Raw genomic sequence first — 19660 nt, forward strand, 5'->3', positions numbered from 1 at the left:
TTGCAGTGGCTGGGACCTAAGTGTGACTATCAAAATTAGGAAAGAGGAGTCAAGCCATAAAGTTGTATCGAAATATTAGAATAAGAGGAGCCAGAGGGGCCCTTGAGATGCCAGGCAAGAAGTCAAGTAGCTAACTGAGAGTAAAGAAAGGGCTAAGCAGCAAGGAAAATGAAGGGACATAGTTTGATAATTCTGGGGAAAGAGTGTTGATGCCTGTGGTAGCTCTTTTATATGCTCCCAGTGTGTGTTTTCTTGGGGCCTTAAAAGGGAAAGAATGATGGGACCATGATAGTGAATGGCAGGCAAGACATGGGGAAGTTTCTTAGTTCATGGCCAGATTGAGCAACTATGTTGACTCTTTGCATCACGTAGATTCCATTGTATTAATTCTTTCCAGTAAATTGGTAGCCAGTGATCTCTAAAGGACGGGTTGGTGCCCATCCTTCCCTACTATGGGGCCAGGGAACTCTGTTTGCTAACACTGGATATTTGCAGGGAAGAATGTAGTCATTTAGCGTAGACTTCCTTCCTGGAGGGCACTGTCACATTTTTCTGCAGAGAAGCTATCACACAGCTGCTGTGCAGGGTCACACTGTGTGACAAGAGTAGAGTAGGGTTAGCGTCTACTATGTGTGCCCACTCTCGCTTTGGTTCCCTGGTTTATTCTGCTTATAATGATGGTGGCCTTTGGAAACAAATCCAGAAAATATGATGCCAGACAGTAGTCAGAGAATTCACTAATAATTTCTTCTCAGTGGGTGTCTTAGACATAGCATCATGTGTAAAAACAAAACAAAACAACCACAAAAAAGGGAGTAATGTCACGTAATAAAGAGAGGTGGGCCTTGCTGCCTTCAGAGCAAAGGCAGCAAGTCATAATCCACTTCAGGTAGGTAATCTCCCCCACCTTCATTTTCTTATTTTTAAATTTGTGGGGTGTGAATACAAAAGGGTCCACATTTGCTATCTCTGTGGTAGGGAAATGGGCACTTTCATACCCACTGCTCAGTGTGGAAACTTTTCTTGAGGGCAATTTGGCAGTATTATTCAAAAGCCCTCAACATGAAATCTGACCCCAGAATTGTACTTTAGGAGCAAACCATATAAGTAATTAAGATGGGCATAAAGTTCTATGTATAAAGATGTGTATCCAAGCATCATGTTTAACAGCAGAATTGAGAAACAACCTAATGTCCAACAGCAGTTGAACACTTAAATAAGATTTGGTTAGAATTACAGAATGGAACTCTATGCAGCCATTAAAAATGATGATGCAGAACAAGGGTTGGCAAATTATAGTCTATGGGCCAAATTAGCCTACTGCCTATATTTGTAAATAAAGTTTGATGGGAAAACAGCCAGGTCAGTTCATTTATGAGTTGTTGATGGTTGCTTTTTGAGCCACAGTAGCAGAGTTCAGGAATTGTGACAGAGATAATATGACTTTTTTATGTCTCTTATCATCCTTTCAATATTTTTTCAAGTTCTTTGCTTGCCAGTGGATTGTCGAATATTTTTGGTCACTACTGGGACGAAATCTTAACGGTGACTTTAGATTGTAATACAGTGTTTACTCAAAAGCCAAGATGCCGTGGCATACGTTATCACTACTCCAGTCTGAAGCATAAGACTTCTTTCTCCTCAGTCGGCTCGGAACACAACTGTAGTCAAGCTGCCTACAATCCACATGTGAAGCTGTAGCCTTTCTTTCTTCTTTCCTCACTTTTGACTTCCACCCTTTCTTCCCTAGCTTGCTAACCCTGAGGAAGTTTGCGAAAAGGTACAGAGCCCAGGAAAGATGGAAAAGAAGCACAGAAACGGTCTTCTCTGACTGGTGCTTTCATAAAGTGGCCTCACCATCTCTGGGAGGGGCAAACTCCCTGACCGTTGGGTATGGTATATCCGTGACACAGCCAGCCTCTTTTCCCCCAGCCTCCACACGCCTGGCTTTGCCCACGGTCCTCCACATACATGGTCTCTATCGGGGTCCCGTGCCTTTCCTTGGGCAGGATCTAAAATGTTTCCAGTGTAGCTTAATCCCCATGTGTCCCACGGAAAATATTCATGTATATTTCAGCTTGACACACTCTGGGCATGCAGCTGACCCCAATGTGGCAACAATTCTTTTGGCTTTGCTAGCTGAACAGCTGGATGACTCATCTCTGCCTTTTAGATTTTCCAGGTGGATGTCAGACTTTGGTACACTTCACTCACCATACTCCTGCATAAACACATCAAGGCCTGAGGTTTCCTTGAAAACCATCCTTGCTGATAAATGAGAAGAGGCCCTCCACCTCCCCTTGTGGAAGATAGGGAGATGGTGAGAACAGCCACACAGCCCACGGCCAATGAGTCTTCCTCAAGAATCTCCAACCGCAAGTTCTCTGTGGTAAGTCACATAAATGGGTCTCCTCCTTTGTGGTTCTCCCCGACTGACAGTCTAATGGGTGTCTTCTCTTATTTCTTTTTAATAATGGACACACACTATGTAAATATGTAAATTACTATGTTAATTACACACTATGTAAAAGAAAACCCACTTGAAAGATTCTGTTTCAGTTTTAACATGTCCTGTTGAGTCTTTGACCATCTTTCCCCCCTCTGTGTTCCTACCTAGGAAATAGGCTAGAAAGCCTTGTCTTGTGGCTCAAGGTAAAATCACTGTTAGCTTATTTAGCCTGGGAGTTATACAAGGTCCCCTAAACAGAGGAAGTGTCGTTCAGAAATATAGGGCCTATTATTTTCTCTCTTTCCTACAGCACAGAATTGTTTTCCCCCCAGTGAACAGAAAGATCAGCATGGACTGAGAAAACTATGTATCCCTCTAACTTACTGACTGCTTACTTCAAACTCCAGCTAATTACTCCAACAGCACCTTTCACGAAGAAAAGCTGACACAGAAGCTGGACAGAGTCTGTGTCTCAAGTGCTCTGAGGAGAGAGCAGTAAGTAAGGTGCTCTGCACAGCTCAATAATTTGCACCGCAGGAAAGCCATACTTCCAAGGGCAGGCAATATGTCTGCAGTATCCTCCTGGCGGAAGGAGGGCCAGGAGCTCATCTTTATGGCTTGAGGCTTGAAAGCTGCTTAACTGGGCGGAACGCCACCTCCTTGCCATCAAAGCTGTCCACCTGGCAGTGAATCTCAATGAGACAGCTGACTGGCTCAGCAGACAAGTTGCCTTGCCAAGGGGATGAGAACTTAACCAGAAGGTCTTTCAGGAAATCTGTTTAGGATGTGGGGGATAAAGAGGAAGAGAAGGAGCAATTCATCCCCTGAACGAGGGGAATGAGGAGGAATAGCTGTTCCTCCATTACGCGAACCATTTTTTTGAGTGTTTCTGGGCCTTTCACTCATTTAGCCTTAACATCTATGAGTCCGAGTCTAAATTCTGATATTAACCTCACACATTAACTGAGAGTCCTTTGTGAAAAACACATGGAAGTTGATTCAATTCAAAGCATAAAGCTAAGAGAAGCCCTCAACAATTTTTCATTGGAAAAGGATACAGACAGGAATATTACAGAGAGGGCACGAAGCTCTGAGTTTTGGAAATGTACAGTTGAAAAGTGTCTCGATTGTTACTTTGCACCAAAGGTTAGAACCATAAGCTTAATCATGATAACAATTCTTCTCTCACCCAGTACCTGCTGTGTGCCACGGCCATCCCCGACACATCACACGAATGTTCCACCTCACATCCTTCAGAACCTGTGGGTAGGCCTTTTCAGCTTCACTTTGTAGGCAAGAGAGACATGACTCAGAGGGGTTTTATAAATCAGTGTGGCCATAAAGAGAGTAGGGGACAGAACAAAGATTTAATCCTCTGTTTCTCTCACTCTGAAGCTCAGAATCATGTCTATCCAGGCCGATTATACCAGATTTGCTAGAGAAGATAATCGTGTTTGTTTGTTTGTTTGTTTTTTAATCATGTAATGAGCAACCAGGGCTGCAGAGAGAGGATTGTATGAACATGTATGTGGGATATGGGGATAGTCCACAGATCACTCCTCCATCCTCTCTCCTCTCTGTGGTGGGGTGTGGGGAGGAGACGGGAGTGAATAAAACCTGAACATGGTCTTCAGAAAGCCTGGTTTGCTGTCTCTGGCTTTGGGTTGTGACAAGATGGCTGTTCCTTTGGCTTTGGTAACAGTGAAAAATTATCCATTTTGCCCTTTAAAATGCTGCCTCTCTGGGGCACCTGGGTGGCTCAGTGGTTGAGCATTTGGCTCAGGTTGTAATCCTGGGGTCCTGGGATCGAGTCCCACATCAGGCTCCTTGCAGGGGCCTGCTTCTTCCTCTGCCTGTGTCTCTGCCTCTCTCTCTGTATCTCTCATGAATAAATATACAAATTCTTAAAATAAAATAAAAAATAAAATGCTGCCTCTCATTCTCTTAAAATTGGGTCAGATAATTTTTTTTTTTAAATAATAAAGTAAGATGGAATAGTGTGGAAGTTTTGAATGGAGTCTCTAAAAAACAAAGCCTACTCAAGGCTAAGTAGATATTTGGAAGCAGTGTTTGGAAAGAGCTTAATGGATCAAAGTACAGGCTGAGTTGGACTCCCAGCCTCACTATTTCTGGCTGTGTATTGGTGGGGCCAGTTATATAGTCTAAGTCTCAGTTTCCTCATGTATAAATAAAGGCAATAGAACCCACCTCACAGATTTCTTGTGGAAAATACATGAAATATTCCATATTCTGTGCACACCATAATATCTTGCCCATGTGAATACTCAAAAACTCAGCCATTAACTGGTTTTATTGATCTGCTGTGCTGTTCTCTTCTTGAAAATGGAGAAAAAAAAAAGTGCCTTCTGCATAGAATGCTTCTTCTTACTTACTTTTGTGGTTTCCCCTTAGAAGTTGTCTTCAAGAAAGAATTCACTCCATTCACTTCATCTTTGGTGAGTAAATAGGAAAGAATCGGCTCCTTTGCCTCCCAGGACTGGGTTGAGTGTCCATTCTGGGTGCCCCCAGAGCACCTTGTTCTGACTGCCATTGCGGTTATTGGTCATTCCCTTTGAAAACAGGAGCTCTGTTTTCTCTTTTTGTCACCAGCATCTACCACCCTAGCACCTCTTTGAAACACAGGGTCTCCACAGGAAATATATACTGGGAGAATAAATTAAAACAATGAGGTTTTAATAAAAAGGTTATATTTTTAATTTAAGGATGTCAGATTTCTTGAATATTATTGTAAAACGTAGTAATGATTGTGACCTACACTCTTCCCGCTGATTCTTTTCTAATGCTACTAACAAAGGAAAAGCTATTTAACCCCTTCTAAGTAAAAGGTTGCACGATGTCATCTCACACAAGGACTTCACTAAGTGGAGTTTAATCTGAGAAATATTTTTGTTTACTGAATAAAGTAGAAGCTGGTTTTAAAAGAGAAAACTGGGTGTGTAATCACCATTAATACCACATATAGACGTTGTCTCTGGGGATATCCAGGAGGGTCTCCAGAATTTCTATACTGATTTCATCTGGGAAGAGTTGCAATAATGGAAGCGGTGGGCCATTATTTTGTACTGTTTTTCTGTACAGACATTGAACTTTCTTTAATTCTCAAATTAATTCTCAAGTAGAGGACCACTTAACTGCAGATTCTTGGGTAGTGTGCTGCCCAGATCCCTGGACCTTGGTAGGCCTTAGGAAGCCTGCCCTAGGCTGCAGATGGGTGAGAGAAACAGTCCTGCTCTGAAGTGAGGGGAGGACAACAAAATGAGCCAAGGCTTTGTGCCTGCTCATGACAGGCGCAACAGTTATGCAAACGAAGAACCCAACATTTTACTAAACTGATGCCAAAAATCTTGTCCCACACTAAAACAAATGTTTGAATCTGCAGAGAGCCTATGCAGAATAAAATCAATATGCTATTGTTGGAATTCAAGTCTTTTGATGAAATTGGTGCTTAAAAATGCCTTGGACATTTATTTTGAATGAGCCTTATCTAATAGCAAATTGGCTATGCATTTTCTTTCTATTAGAAATAGAATTCCTGAAAATGTCCCTGCCCCCTTCAAAAATTCTGTTTGGAAGGGGCTGCAAGGGAGCAGGAATGAGCAGTTTTGTCCTGAGCACTTCCCTGGCAAGTGAGATGGTTATTTTGTATACGTGCTTGAAAGATTAAAAAACAACAACAACAACAAAACAAAACAAAAACCCTGAAGCCCTGAGCAGTTGATGAATTTCTGCAAAAGGTGAAACAAGTGTTTGAACTCAGAACTGAACGGCATCCAAGTCCACGTTCCATCTACTGTATTAAGTTACTTCTCAAGAAAGGTGAATATAGCCTGGGATCTGGTGAGAAGTCACTCAGAGATCTTATTTCCTCATTCTGTTTGCATGAGCCTCTTAACATGAAGCTACTTCATTGTGGGGAGAGGAAGTGGAGAGTGGTCAAACATTCACTCAGTCTTATGGTTAAGATTGTTCTCATACTTTTGTGAGTCCCTTTGTTCTAGGAAACTAATAGGTGAACAAAAAAGTAGTCTTCCAGACTCTAGGTTAGTTTCACACTCCCTAGCCCCACAGAAGGAAAAGAAGGGGGTGGTTCTCAGTCGTATTTAAAATCACCAGAATATTCCTGAAAGGCCACAGGGCCTTTTTGACATTGATCTTCTGATTTTTGTTTTTAGAATTGAGTGACAAACCCATTTATCTTATTTTCCGTTCCTTCTTCATGATTAATCAACTAACTCCCTGATCTCTCTAAGCTTACCTTAGAGAGGTAAGCTGCACTGTTTGCAATATCTTGTAAATGGAAGTTTTGTGTTTTTTTTTGCCTCCTCTAATAATTGTTTGCTTGGCACAGATGATTTCAGAACAGAGTTACACAATGGAAGCTTAATGTAACAATCCCACTAATTTGTTTGCATTTATTATTCTGTCAAATTTCACTTACCAAATCAGGACACAAATAATACAGCCATGAAGACACATCTGGAAAGCAAATTCCTTCTAAGAACATTTCATCCCATTGGAGTGGGGATCTGGAGAATAGTCACATACACCAGAAAGAAAGAGCAGGTGTTGGGTAGTGAAGAGAGGGCCAAGTGAGCCAAGTTTAATCTGGACAAGGAAGTCCTCTTGGGCCCATGGAAGCTGGAGACTGAGAGGTCCAGGCAGGTGACAGTTAGGGATGTCTCATATAAGTAAAGTTGTAGATAATGCATGGCTGATACATTTATATTATGTTTTATTTTTAAAAAAAAATTTTAAAAGATTTTATTTATTTATTCATGAGAGAGAGAGAGAGAGGCAGAGACACAGGCAGAGGGAGAAGCAGGCTCCATGCAGGCAGCCTGATGTGGGACTCAATTCGTTGTCTCCAGGATCATGCCCTGGGCCAAAGGCAGGCGCTAAATCGCTGAGCCACCCAGGGATCCCTACATTATGTTTTAAATCCTTTATTTATGGGGCATTTGTTTTTTATTTTGGGGTGACCGAGGGATTGAACTTTATTTTCTTCTAGAAGGAGAGTCAATATTCTTAGTCATTGATGATATACTGAATCATTCCCCCACGAATTAAAAAGCTGCTTTATCACATAATATACTTAAATTAGCTTTTGACTCTCTGCCCTCTCATTGATTTACCTGCTTACTCATGGGCCAGAATCTCATTTTTGGATCATATTAGCTTACTTCACTTATATATTAAATTGTTCATTATTGAGGGTGCAGTGCGCAGCCCATACCTCAATGCCAGGAGAGTTGCATGGGTCTTGGGGGTGGAAAAGAATGCAGGCAGAAAGCCTTCCCTCTGAATCTTACATTCTAAAAAGTCTTGGAATATTGCATAGAAAGCTTCTCGTCTCTCATTGTTCTTAGTTTTACACATTTCTTGGCATTTTTTTTCTTGCTCAACACGCAGGACTTTATTTGGACAGGGGCCGTCACAGGCCGAACCAGTCCGGGACGCCAGCGCGCTGGGGATTGCGGGCCTGCCTCGCCGCTGGTCCTCCAGGGGCTTGTCCCGGGTGTCATCGTCACCAGGGAGGCCGTCAGGGCTCTTTTTCTCAGGAAACAGATTGGGGAACGTGAAGGTCTGTCTGTGCGCCAGCTGCACATAGGCCACTTTATACATTTATTTTCTGAACAAACCTTTAAATCAATTTGTCTGGGCCTGAGAAAAATAACCTAATGAACTTTTGATTGGAATTCATTAAATTTCTATAATGGTATGAAAGGACTAGGCTTATTATAAAGTGTTTTGGGGATACTGAGAAACAATATGCCCTTCAATTTGTTCATTTTGTATCCAATTACATTATCAAATATCTTCTAAATGTTAGCTTTTCTTGGTCTTTTGAGTTACCAGGTATGCAATCATATATGAATGCTGTATCCTTGTCTCTTTCTTTCCACTTATTCATACCACTTATTTTCTTATTTCACTATCTTAGAATCCCTCAAGCAACATTATTTCAGTTATCATCATTGACTCAATGGTTCCCTTTTTAGTATGATGTTTGCTATGGTGTTGAAGGAACAGTTTTTATAGCTCTGCCATGCTTTTTCTTGTTTTTAAGCTGGAGTTTCTATTTCTAAATTGAAAATGGAAGCTATTTTTGAGAGGTGTTTGTTTCTTAGTATTAGCTAATGCATGTATGTTTTTAATTTGTCCAGTACACTTTGATAAGTTATGTTGCCATATTTTTAAATGTTGAACTATCCCTGCATTCCTGCAATTTAGTCTACTTGCTCTTGGTATGCAATTTTTTAAACATGCACCTAGATTTTCACTTGATGACTTGTATGTACAATTTAGTTACTGCATTGCATCCATGTTTATGAGTGAAGTTTTTTTATAGTTTTCATTCTCTCTTCATCAGGACTGGGAAGTAAGGTTATGCTTGCTTTGTAAATTGAATTGGGAAGCTTTCCATCTTTTGCTATGGTCAGAAATTTCTTGAATAACATAAGGATTATCTGTTCACTGAAAGTTAGATAGAATTCAGCTGGAAAGCCATCTGGGCCTGGCACATATTTTAGTGAATAGATAATTTTTTAAAAGGGTTTGTGGTACAGTGGGAAGAAGATTGTCTTTGTAATCAGAGACTTATATTTGAATCTCTGCCCAACCTATTGCTGACTGTGTGACTTGGATAACTGACTTTTCTTTTCTGTGAAATGGTGATCTATCTATCTTTTTATCTATCTGCTATCTATCTATCTATCCATCCATCTATCTATCTTGGAGGGAAGACTATTTCCTAGAGACATTTATTAGAGGAAAAAGTTTAAGAAGCTGTTGGATCTGATGAGTAGGTGCTCAATAAAGAGGTATTTCTCATTAAGTCATTCCCATTGTAATAATTTCTCTTTGGCTGTATGCATTCTCATCACCTGCCTCCCTGATAAATACATTTATCTGTAAACAGCTGAGTGCTAAGCTCTCATCAGCATCCTTGTGTGCTTAGATCCACCCAATAGTCGCTGTGCCAAGACTGTCAGGTCTGCTGGAAAGACCTTTGTCTTCCAGGGTCTCTTCCCACCATGATATTCTTTCTAATTATGATAAAGTTTCAGAACAATCTGATGAGGAGGCATCTTCCAATTTCCAAGCTTTCAATTCAGTTTTTTCCCCAAGTATGCAAGGAAGCTTTGAATAACAGCAGCATGCTTTGTGTTTTCTGTTCTGTTAGGAGTGGGTCATTTGACAGATAGCCCTTCAGGCCAGTCACAAAGCCAAGTTTATTGTTCAAAAGCATTTATTTAGAATGTTAGTAATTTATTTTGGACCCCGATAACAGACCTACTCATTTGTAGCTAATATTTAATCCTGAAATATTTCAATGCAAGAGGATTTTTTGGGGGGGATTTGTTTGTTTTCTAGTGCAAAGTACTATACAAAATATTTGGGTGTCTAAATGGGTGCTTTGTCAATGAATTCAAAGGGAAAAGACTTTGATATTTTTGAAGTTCCAACAGGGAAGAGAAGTCTACTGTAGCTCTATCTGTATGATGCTAACTGCCTGAACAGGACTATATATAGTAGATCCCATTTGGGTAGATGGAAAGTATACGTAAATACACACACTAATGGAGGCAATTTTTCTGAAGAATACCTTAGAGACTGTTCACTTTACATTTAGGAAGAAGAAATAAGGATTTGTAGGGATAAGTAAGGAAAGGAAAGAAAGATTTGCATTTCATTTTATATCATTCTGACAGAATTTTATCATCATTTAAAAAAAGTTGATTTCTCTTACTCAATATATGTTTTACTAAATGGCAGTACTGGCCTTTCACCACCAACTAAATTGACTATTATTTATTTGAATTATAGAATCAAAGGCTTAAATCTAGTTCAGTCCATATTTGTTTGAATTCCCTCATTCCCTCATTCCCTCATTTGAGTACCAAGTCTATCTTATTTCCATTTGTCCTTCATATGGCATTACGGCCTCCAAGGAAAATTTACTACAAGTCTGGCCCAGAAAACATTTCTGGAACTTAAGCTTTGTTTGAGGGTGTTTTTGAAAAGGAAATTTGCCATCATCAAATACAGTTTCTTGAGCCCACACAGAGTGTGTGGCATGGGTCCAATCGTTCCTTTCTGGTTCCTTTGAGATTTGTTTATTACTTTGAAAATCAGAATTTCCATAAAACAGCATAAGACTTCCCTGCCTCATAGCTCAATAGAATGGCTGAGCAAAGAGATTTAACTTCATTTTGAGGGTTGGTTTTGCCACATGTATTAACAACGATAAAAGCAACAAACCAGAGCAAAACAACTGTGACCGAATGAGCACACAGCACAGGAAACTAAGCTTCTTTTTATTTCTTATGCAACCTCTAGGGTCAACATGATGTTGTTGGGTTTTGCTGGGCTGACTCAGGCCTGTTCAGATGTTTGGGTGCAGAGTTAACATTGAAATAATCATCCTTGAGGGGGTGGATTAAGAATGAGTTATAAAGCATGACGTTGTTGACAGCTAAAGCAAATTGTCTTTCAGTTCAAGAACAAGAGCCTCTGCTACTGGGACAGGCTTTGAGTTTCAGTGCCCTTCCTGTACACTGTTGCTCCTGGCATCTGGGTTCTCTGGGTTGTTCACCTTTGGCCACAGGAGCCACACTCACTCGCCATCTCTTTGTTGTTGGGAATCCAGTAATAATTTGCACATATCCCCAAGAAAGTGCTAACTTCTTTAAATAATTGTATTTGGTCTATAAATGCTTGTCTTCCTCTCTGCCCTCTCCCTCTCCCCTTACTTCCTCTCTCTACCCCTTCCCTTCTCCCTCCCTCCATCCCTGATGTTCTCAAATGCTGACTTAGATCTGTGCAAGAATGTGACCAATTTTCACCAGTCCATACTGAAATGAGAAAATAAGATCAATGTCATATAAAGCTGTGGCATCTATCAGTGCTGCTTTTCAAATATGTGCTGCTTCTTAAACAGTGCCAGCTCACCTGGCACGTGACAAGTGGCACTTCCTGACCTTCCTGTAATTGGATAGGGCTACGTGACTAGTCCTGGCCAATGAATTATAAGGGAAGTGCTGTGTGTTGCTTCTGGAGCATTTGTTGCCTATGCAAGAGTGCCCAGAGAGCTTTCTCTTCTCTCTGGCACAGCAGTTGACCACTTTGGAGATGGTGCTTTGTCCATCTTGATCTCTAAGGGATGACCACTCCTACCATTCTATGAAAAATATGTAGCTTGTTGCTTCTAGTCACTGAAATTAGCATGGGAGAGGGGCGCCTATTTGTTACTATTGCATAATTCAGCCTACACAACAGCTAATGGATGTTGGTATAAACGTCAGCTGTACTTTTTTAGAAATGACTCTAATTTATTTTGGTGTTTTTTTTCTACTTGTAAAACAATTTAAATGTCTTTCAATTGTCCTTGTTTGAAATGAAAAGTTGGCACTGCTATGGCAGTTCCCTTTCTTTGTTGTTGTCATTGTTGTATTTTAAGTTTATCAATATACGAAATCTAAAAGTCTGGGAACCACTGCTTTGAGCCATCTTCCATGACCCAGTAAAGTAGTGCAATGACATTCCAAAGTTTTCTAAGGTGATCCATTAGATTCAATTTCTTCTATAATTGAAGATGTAATTGGTAGGTATGCATGATACCTAGCCTTATCTCACTGTCTATGGTTATGCAAAGGCTCAGCTTTTTGATGCCTTATTCTTTTGAAGCTTCCTGCATTTCACTTCTCATCACCTGAAATAGCTCACCCAATGGGTTTTGCCAATCATGCTAAATCAGGTGGCAGCTTAATGCATCTTCCTGGAGACAGCATGATTTTCAAATCATGGGAGCCATATTGGAATGCAAGATGTGGGGGTAACTGCTTATGTGTTTAGTTTGATGAAGGCAGAGACATTTTTTCTCTCCATTGTTTACTGTAACTTCAGGGCTTTGAGGAGTATCTGGCACATAAGAGGAGTTCTGTAAATATTGGCTGGATAAACTAATAAAATCTATGTATTTCTTGTGTGAATGATACACTTAATTTTGAAAGTGCAAATTCCCCTTATTGCTTTTCCAATTGTTGAGTAATGGTTGGTTTAGGCTCTAGAGGTCTTCGATCCAATGACCAGTGTACAATTAGGATAGTGCTACACGAACAGGTTAATTTCCTACTTTCAGGAAGGGTTTTCCTTTCATCTCATTCACCCAGTCAGACAGGAACGTCCCCTCTGCTGTCTTAAGGATATTTCAAAACCGCAGGTATGTGTGTGGTTTTTAAAGCCTTAAAGCACAAAGCCATGTATACTTTTAAAAAATATTACTGTTTTCCTTTCTATTGTTAAATGTTGAAACTATTCACGTATTTACCCTAGGGATAGTCGTGCATGACGGAGGAGGTATGTGCAGGGGAAATTCTTTCCTTGTCCCCAGTGCTGTCAACCATACCGTTTGGGCCCAAGTACAGTTCTTTGTTCACATAGTGAAGAAGGGCTCATCCAGTCTGAAGACAGAATGGATTTGAGTTTGCCAGGGTTGATAGTCTATACATACACACACCTTAGACTGGTTTATCTGAAACTCTTAGATCCCAGTCTGTGTGTCCACGACTTTTTCTTTTTTTTTTAATTTATTTATGATAGTCACAGAGAGAGAGCGAGAGAGAGAGGCAGAGACATAGGCAGAGGGAGAAGCAGGCTCCATGCACCGGGAGCCCGACGTGGGATTCGATCCTGGGTCTCCAGGATCGTGCCCTGGGCCAAAGGCAGGCGCCAAACCGCTGCGCCACCCAGGGATCCCACGACTTTGACTTCAATGCAGCCGATCTTCAGTTTGAATATAATTATTTGCAAACTGTATCTTTGTCTGCATAAAAGTTCACGCCCAAGATTTGCAAAATGACAATAATATTTGAGTTGTAGAATTTTAAGGGTTTTTAACTTTGTCAGCCTGTCCATAATACCTACTCAGTGTGCTATCTTCTCAGCCCTGTGGTGAGACCTGCAAAAAGAGAGGGTAAAGAGACACTCAGGGTTCTTCTCATGGTTGTATAATTCCTCTCAAATTGGCAATAGGAATAAACAGAGTTTTATAAGGCAGATGAGAAATCAATTCATTTTTAAAGGGATTAAATGTACTTATCAGTCCCTTACATAGAATTCGGCGGGGTTCTGAAGTGCAGACCTTGTCTCCAGGGCTCATTTGCCAGGTCTCCACTGTGTCATTAAATAACTAAGTTTAGCAATGCAAATTTTTTTCCCCCAAAATGAATTATGTTCCCTCGTGTAAAAGCATAAAGACTCTGTGTCTGACTTGTGGAACGTGCAAACTCATAGCCGTAGTCCCACATCCTTGCAGATAGCATCACTGAGGAGGATTTCCTGTCCTCGTGTTTTTAGGTGGCTCTAAGAAACCTGAGGGCATTTGGACTGATGAGGGATGTGCCTGACTCTGGGCTTCTGCCTGCCCGGCTCCAGAGTTTATCTGCTTTCTGTTTGTTTTCTGTGCTCCTATTAGGTTGTTGTTAGTTACATTCTGATGTTTGTAGTTTGGGGAAATCTGTATCTTTGTTATTTATGTTATCAATAATGTGACCTGGGCCTTCCTCAGCAATGTTCCAACTGTTCCCAGGTCCTCAATCACTAATTATGCAGATGAACAGATTGCGGAAACTCTTTCCTTATGGCTGCATTCTGGAGGAGTTGTTTTTATTAAATTGCCGGTGTCTTGAATTATAATTAGGTACTGGCCCATATTTATAGCATTTCTCTTCTCTCTTTCTCTTCCCCTCACTTTCCTCTTCCCCTTATCTTCTCCTTTGTTACTTATTATGGGATGAAAACTTTATTACAAGAGAAATAGCAAGAGAAGACTCAAGTCATTAGCTCAGAAGTAAGCTTGCTTAACAGTAGACGACAGGGCAGCGTGTTAGTTATCAGGAGGTTCTGTTTCTTGCAGAAAGTCATTAGGATGTGGAGCTGCCTGCCAGAAAAAGTAGTAGAAGCTGGAGAACTTAACAAATTCAAGGGCAAGGAAGGGACTCATTTACCACCTCGCAACACAGCCTGGCCAGTCCACTAAGAAAGGAAATGTAACAGTGGTCAGAGAAAACAGAAGAAACATGGGGACCACAGGGACCTCCGGTCTACCTCAGTTAGCCAAATCCTAACATGTTTCATCTACTTGCTCTTTGTGCGAATTATACGGATCTTATTAACTGAAACTATTAAGCTTTCAAGGTGTGTGCTACACTAGAATGGAGGTATGAAACATGACCTTCCCCGAGAGCAGTTTGCCTGAAAGGACTTAGGGCTTTTGCTTGAATGAAGTATAGATAATGCAGGCTATGTATGATTCTGTTTTAAAAAATACACATACACATAGTTTTTGAATCGGGAATAAGTGTAGAGATGGTGCTGGAGAAGAAAATGTATGTAGTGCTTGATACTTAAAAAAAAAAAAAAGTTCATCTCGGTATTTTTATAGCCTCATTTTAGTCTTTTATTTATGGTTCCAAAAGAGATATTTTCGAATTTTGTTTAGAAATTTAAACAAAGGAATGTTATACTAGAGATAAGTGTAGATAAGCACTAGGCCTCATGTAATTGTTGGGGGGGTATTTAAATAAGAACAAGCATGTAGAATTCTACTATGATATTGATGCATCTGTATATGTCAGAGAAGAGTCATGAGAACTTTGTATAAGCCTCAGTATTAATGTGCCAGCACCTGGAAGATAACTAAGGGCTACAGACAGTCATTAGGAAGTTATTTGGAAAGAAACTCATGCCAAACAAGCCTGTCTCCTTGTATTATTAGAGAAAGTAAAGCATTGATATACCTAAGTAGGAATGATGCTCTTTTATACTACAATTATGCAAACATAGGATTCAACCCATGTCTGAAAGAAATTCAACCTCTGTGCAAATGTTAATAAAAATGGAAATTAGGTTTACCCATAGGTAACTGATATCCAATGTTATAAATAAATAATAGACTCATAAAACAATGGAGCTAGAGGGGACTGGAATTTATTGATTCCAATGTGCCCATCTACTATACTGTGGTAGACCTAGATAATTCCTAAAGACAAGATGGCTCAACCTGTCTTTAAAGATTCCTGGAGAAGAAGGCCCACAGGAGTCTGTGGTAAGCTGTTCCAGGGATCACAATGTTCCAGTATCACAATCCCCATGTATTGCTCTGATGTTTACATCTCCAAAAAAGGCAACTATTATTTGTTTTTATTTTTTTAAAGCAAACCTTTATTTAATTATTTTATTTTATTTTTAAAGATTTATTATTTATTCATGAGAGACACAGTCTGAGAGAGAGAGAGAGAGGCAGAGACATAGGCAGAGGGAGAAGCAGGCTCCTCACAGGGAGCCTGATGCCGGACTCGATCCCGGATTCTGGGATCATGACTTGAGCCAAAAGCAGGCACCAAATGGCTGAGCCACCCAGGCATCCCAAATTATTTTATCTTTTAAAAGATTTTATTTATTTATATTAGAGAGAGAAAGTGTGCACAAGCTGGGCGGGGGGGGGCAGAAGGAGAGAGAGAAAGAATCTCAAGCAGACTCTGTGCCAAAGGGCCAATTCGGAAGGTGGGGCTTGATCTCACAACCCTGAGATCATGACCTGACCTGAAATCAAGATTTGGATCCTTAACCGACTGAGCCACCCAGGCGCCCCAGCAAACATTTATTTTAAAATAGCTTTAGGTTTACATAAACATTTTAAAGATAGTATAGAAATTCCTGTATACTCTGTACTCAGTTTTCTGTATTATTAACATCTCACAATAATGTAGTACATTTCCAATTAATGAACCAATATTGATATCTTTTTTTAAACCAAAGTCCACACTTTATTCATATTTTCTTAGTTTTTACCTAATGTACTTTTTCTGCCCCAAGATCCCATCCAGGAGACTACACTGTATTTACCTGTCATGTTGTCTTACGTCCTTCCCTCTGTGACAGTTTCTCAGAATTTCTTTGTTTTTGATGAACTTGAGTTGGGGTTTTGAGGAGTAGTCATCAGGCATTTTGTGGAATGCCCCTCAGATGGAATGTATCTGATATTTTTTTCATGATTACAACTGGGGTATTGGGGTGGGGGGCAGATCATTGTGGTAAAGTGCTATTCCCATCACATCCTATCAAGGGTATGTGCTAGTATGACTTGTTACTGTTGAGGTTGACCTTAATCACCTGACTGAGGTAGTGTTGGTTAGAATTCTCCACGGTAAAGTTATGCCCCTCCACCTTGACCCTTATACTGTCCTCTTTGGAAGGAAGATCCTAAATACCACCCACACTTAGCATGAACTGTTATGTTCTACCTCCCTGGGAGTGGATTATATATTTAAATTATTTGGAATGCTGTTTTTTAGAACAGTTCTTCCAGAAAGTTTCTTATTTTTCTAAAGTTCTATTTTGCTACCTAGATTTACTGAACTGAGCTACATATCTTATTTCTTGAAAATATGATTTTTTGTTTAAAAATGGGACCTAACTAGGTATTTTTCATTTGGAAATTTGAAATGCAGTAATTTAAAAAGGAACTAAAGGTGAAAAAAAAAGTCCCTAAGTACAATCAACTAAGTCAATTTAACCATTTTAATTCTATTTTTGTTTTCAAATGCTTGCTTAATTATTTTCTCTCAACTATGGTTGTCCTAGGTCATTTCCAAATATCTAATCTTATCAATTCCAATATATACTCAGCTGCTGTGTAGAATGCAGACATTAATAACTTCTTTAACACACCAAGGCTGCTTACTCTGATTACTAACAGGTCCCCCGCTTCTCTACTTCCTCCCTACTTATAACACCTCCCTTGTTTTCTACAGCCCCACACTCCCCACACTCCTACCACCTGATTCTTTGATTTCCTTCTCTCAGACCTAAAAACATAAAGAGACTAAACATATTCAGTTATGTCATTTTGAGTGCCAGGACTAATTTTATCACTTGAGTTTAGAGTTCCTGGATTAAGAATAGCAAAGAGATTTCATTTCATGTACCTACTTCAATGAATTATTAGGACCTACCTAAAGAGCTAAATGGAGGATTCCAAGGAACTGGACTCAGAGGAGAGGGATTATAAGACTGATAAGCTATGGGCATGGGAGAGAGAAAATGTAGAAAGCTACCTCTAGGTGAGACCTTTATACCATCAGATAATAAGACCTCATTAAATAGATCATAAGCTAACCCAATTTTTTAAAAGACTTATTAGTGTCTGACTTGATTCTTTTACTCTATCAATTTATCTTATTATATCATGGGGAAAAAAAATCTAGTAACCATTTTCCATTGCATAGCTTAGCAACATATTTGTCTGTGGAAGAAACTTGACCTAATTATCATTGCATATGGAAAGAAAGTAATTGAAGAAGACAGACTTCTCCATTAGGAGTGAAGTTCTAGTTTGTGTTAGACTTTCCCATCCAGACTGAAATGTGGAATGGAAATATGGTAGAAAGGAATCTGATATTCAGGGCAAGGAATCAACCTTCAGAGTGGGTAAAAGACATAGGATCAAAAAATCTGTTTTCTTTTCTGTTCCTCCAGCTGCTGGCCACATCCAGCTCTGGCTAAAGGTAAAATTTCAAGTTTTACAATTATTTATCATAAAGATGAAATAATTCTCCATTACACTTTTTTTTTTAAACTAGTGTTCAATGGACCAGACCAGTTCAGATATAAATGTAACACGCATGCCAACATCACGTATTTGTGGTGTCTGGGAAGTTTCTGCTATACCACAATATCTATTTAACTCAAATTACAGTGTCTAAAACTTCTACGATGTACTCCTTTGGAGAGTTCCTTGTAGAGAAATTTTTTCAAATGTAAATTTAACCAGGAGAGGTAGTACATGAGATAAATTCACTGTAAAATACTACAATTACTTTTTTTCTAGGAGAAAAAGTCTAAGTTAGCTGAAGAATACTATAAATATGAGATGGAAATGGCAAGGTTAAAGCAGAGAACTAAATTTTGGAAGAGTTGTTAAAAAACTCTCTGGCCTCTTAGCAACAATAACAAATTTTAGTACTTCCCACATTCTTCCTAAGGCTGGAGATGAACAGCCTAATATAATATGTTATACCAGACTTAAAAATATTTAATGTTCCAAAACTATTTGTCAGAAGAATGAAGAAATTTATTTTAAAATTTGCAGATAATAGAAACTGAAAAAGATTGCCAGCCTATGGAGTTTAAAACTGAGATACAAAACAAAATCATCTTATCACATTGGACACATAATCCTAACTAATGGGAAGAAATTTGCTAACTATTCATGTGGGCATATTTTACTGGGGAAAATGCATATATTCATCAAAAGGTATGTACATAAATTGAGCATCAGGTATACTCATAATAATGAAAAACCAACTCAAACATCCATGTACAATAAAATGCATAAATAAATCATGACATTCATATGGAATACTATACAGAAAATGTTAAATGGAAATACAGTAATCTATAACAACATGAATGATTTCTCAGGAAATGTAATGTTGAGTGATTAAAAAAACCTACTCACCAAATAGTTCACACTGCAGGATTCTCTATACTTAAAGTTTAGGACAGGCAAAACAAACCTCCATTTAAGAAGTCACAGGTGAGAGGTTACTCATTGGGAGAGTGTAGCTAAGTAAGTGACAATAATTACACGAAGAGGCTTCTATGGGGTCTGGAGTGGTCTGTTTCTTGATCTAAGCGCTAGTTATACCGGGATATTCACTTTGTAAAAATTTATTAAGTGATAAATTTATGGCTGTGTACTTTTCTGTATGAATGTTATTTTTGTGTTAGTAATGTTAGTAAGTTTTTGAAACAAATATATTAGATAAATAATCAGCAAGGCTAATGTGGCTCATGTGTAAACAACCAAAAGGTTAGAAAAGTTTAAATTGTATTTATAATTCAGCTCTCCTAGGACCTTTTTGTCCATTCTTTAGCTAGTATCCCTTAACATTGGTGACATTTTTTTGTTTTTAGTTTTAGATTTTTTGAAGTAGGGGTTGATTTGCCTCTGTTATCTGCAATACTACCTTCTGAAGTATATCATCTTCTTTATTTCTAATGGTTTTGCTCTGAAACCTGGAAACTACATAAAGAGGGAAATGTGGGGTTTGAGGATCTCCAGCTAGAAAGAAACAAGACCATCCTGATGGCAGAGTGTTTCCTTTAGTTGATAGGGGTGCATCA

Source organism: Vulpes vulpes, chromosome 12, assembly GCF_048418805.1.
Source record: "Vulpes vulpes isolate BD-2025 chromosome 12, VulVul3, whole genome shotgun sequence".
NCBI lineage: Eukaryota > Metazoa > Chordata > Mammalia > Carnivora > Canidae > Vulpes > Vulpes vulpes.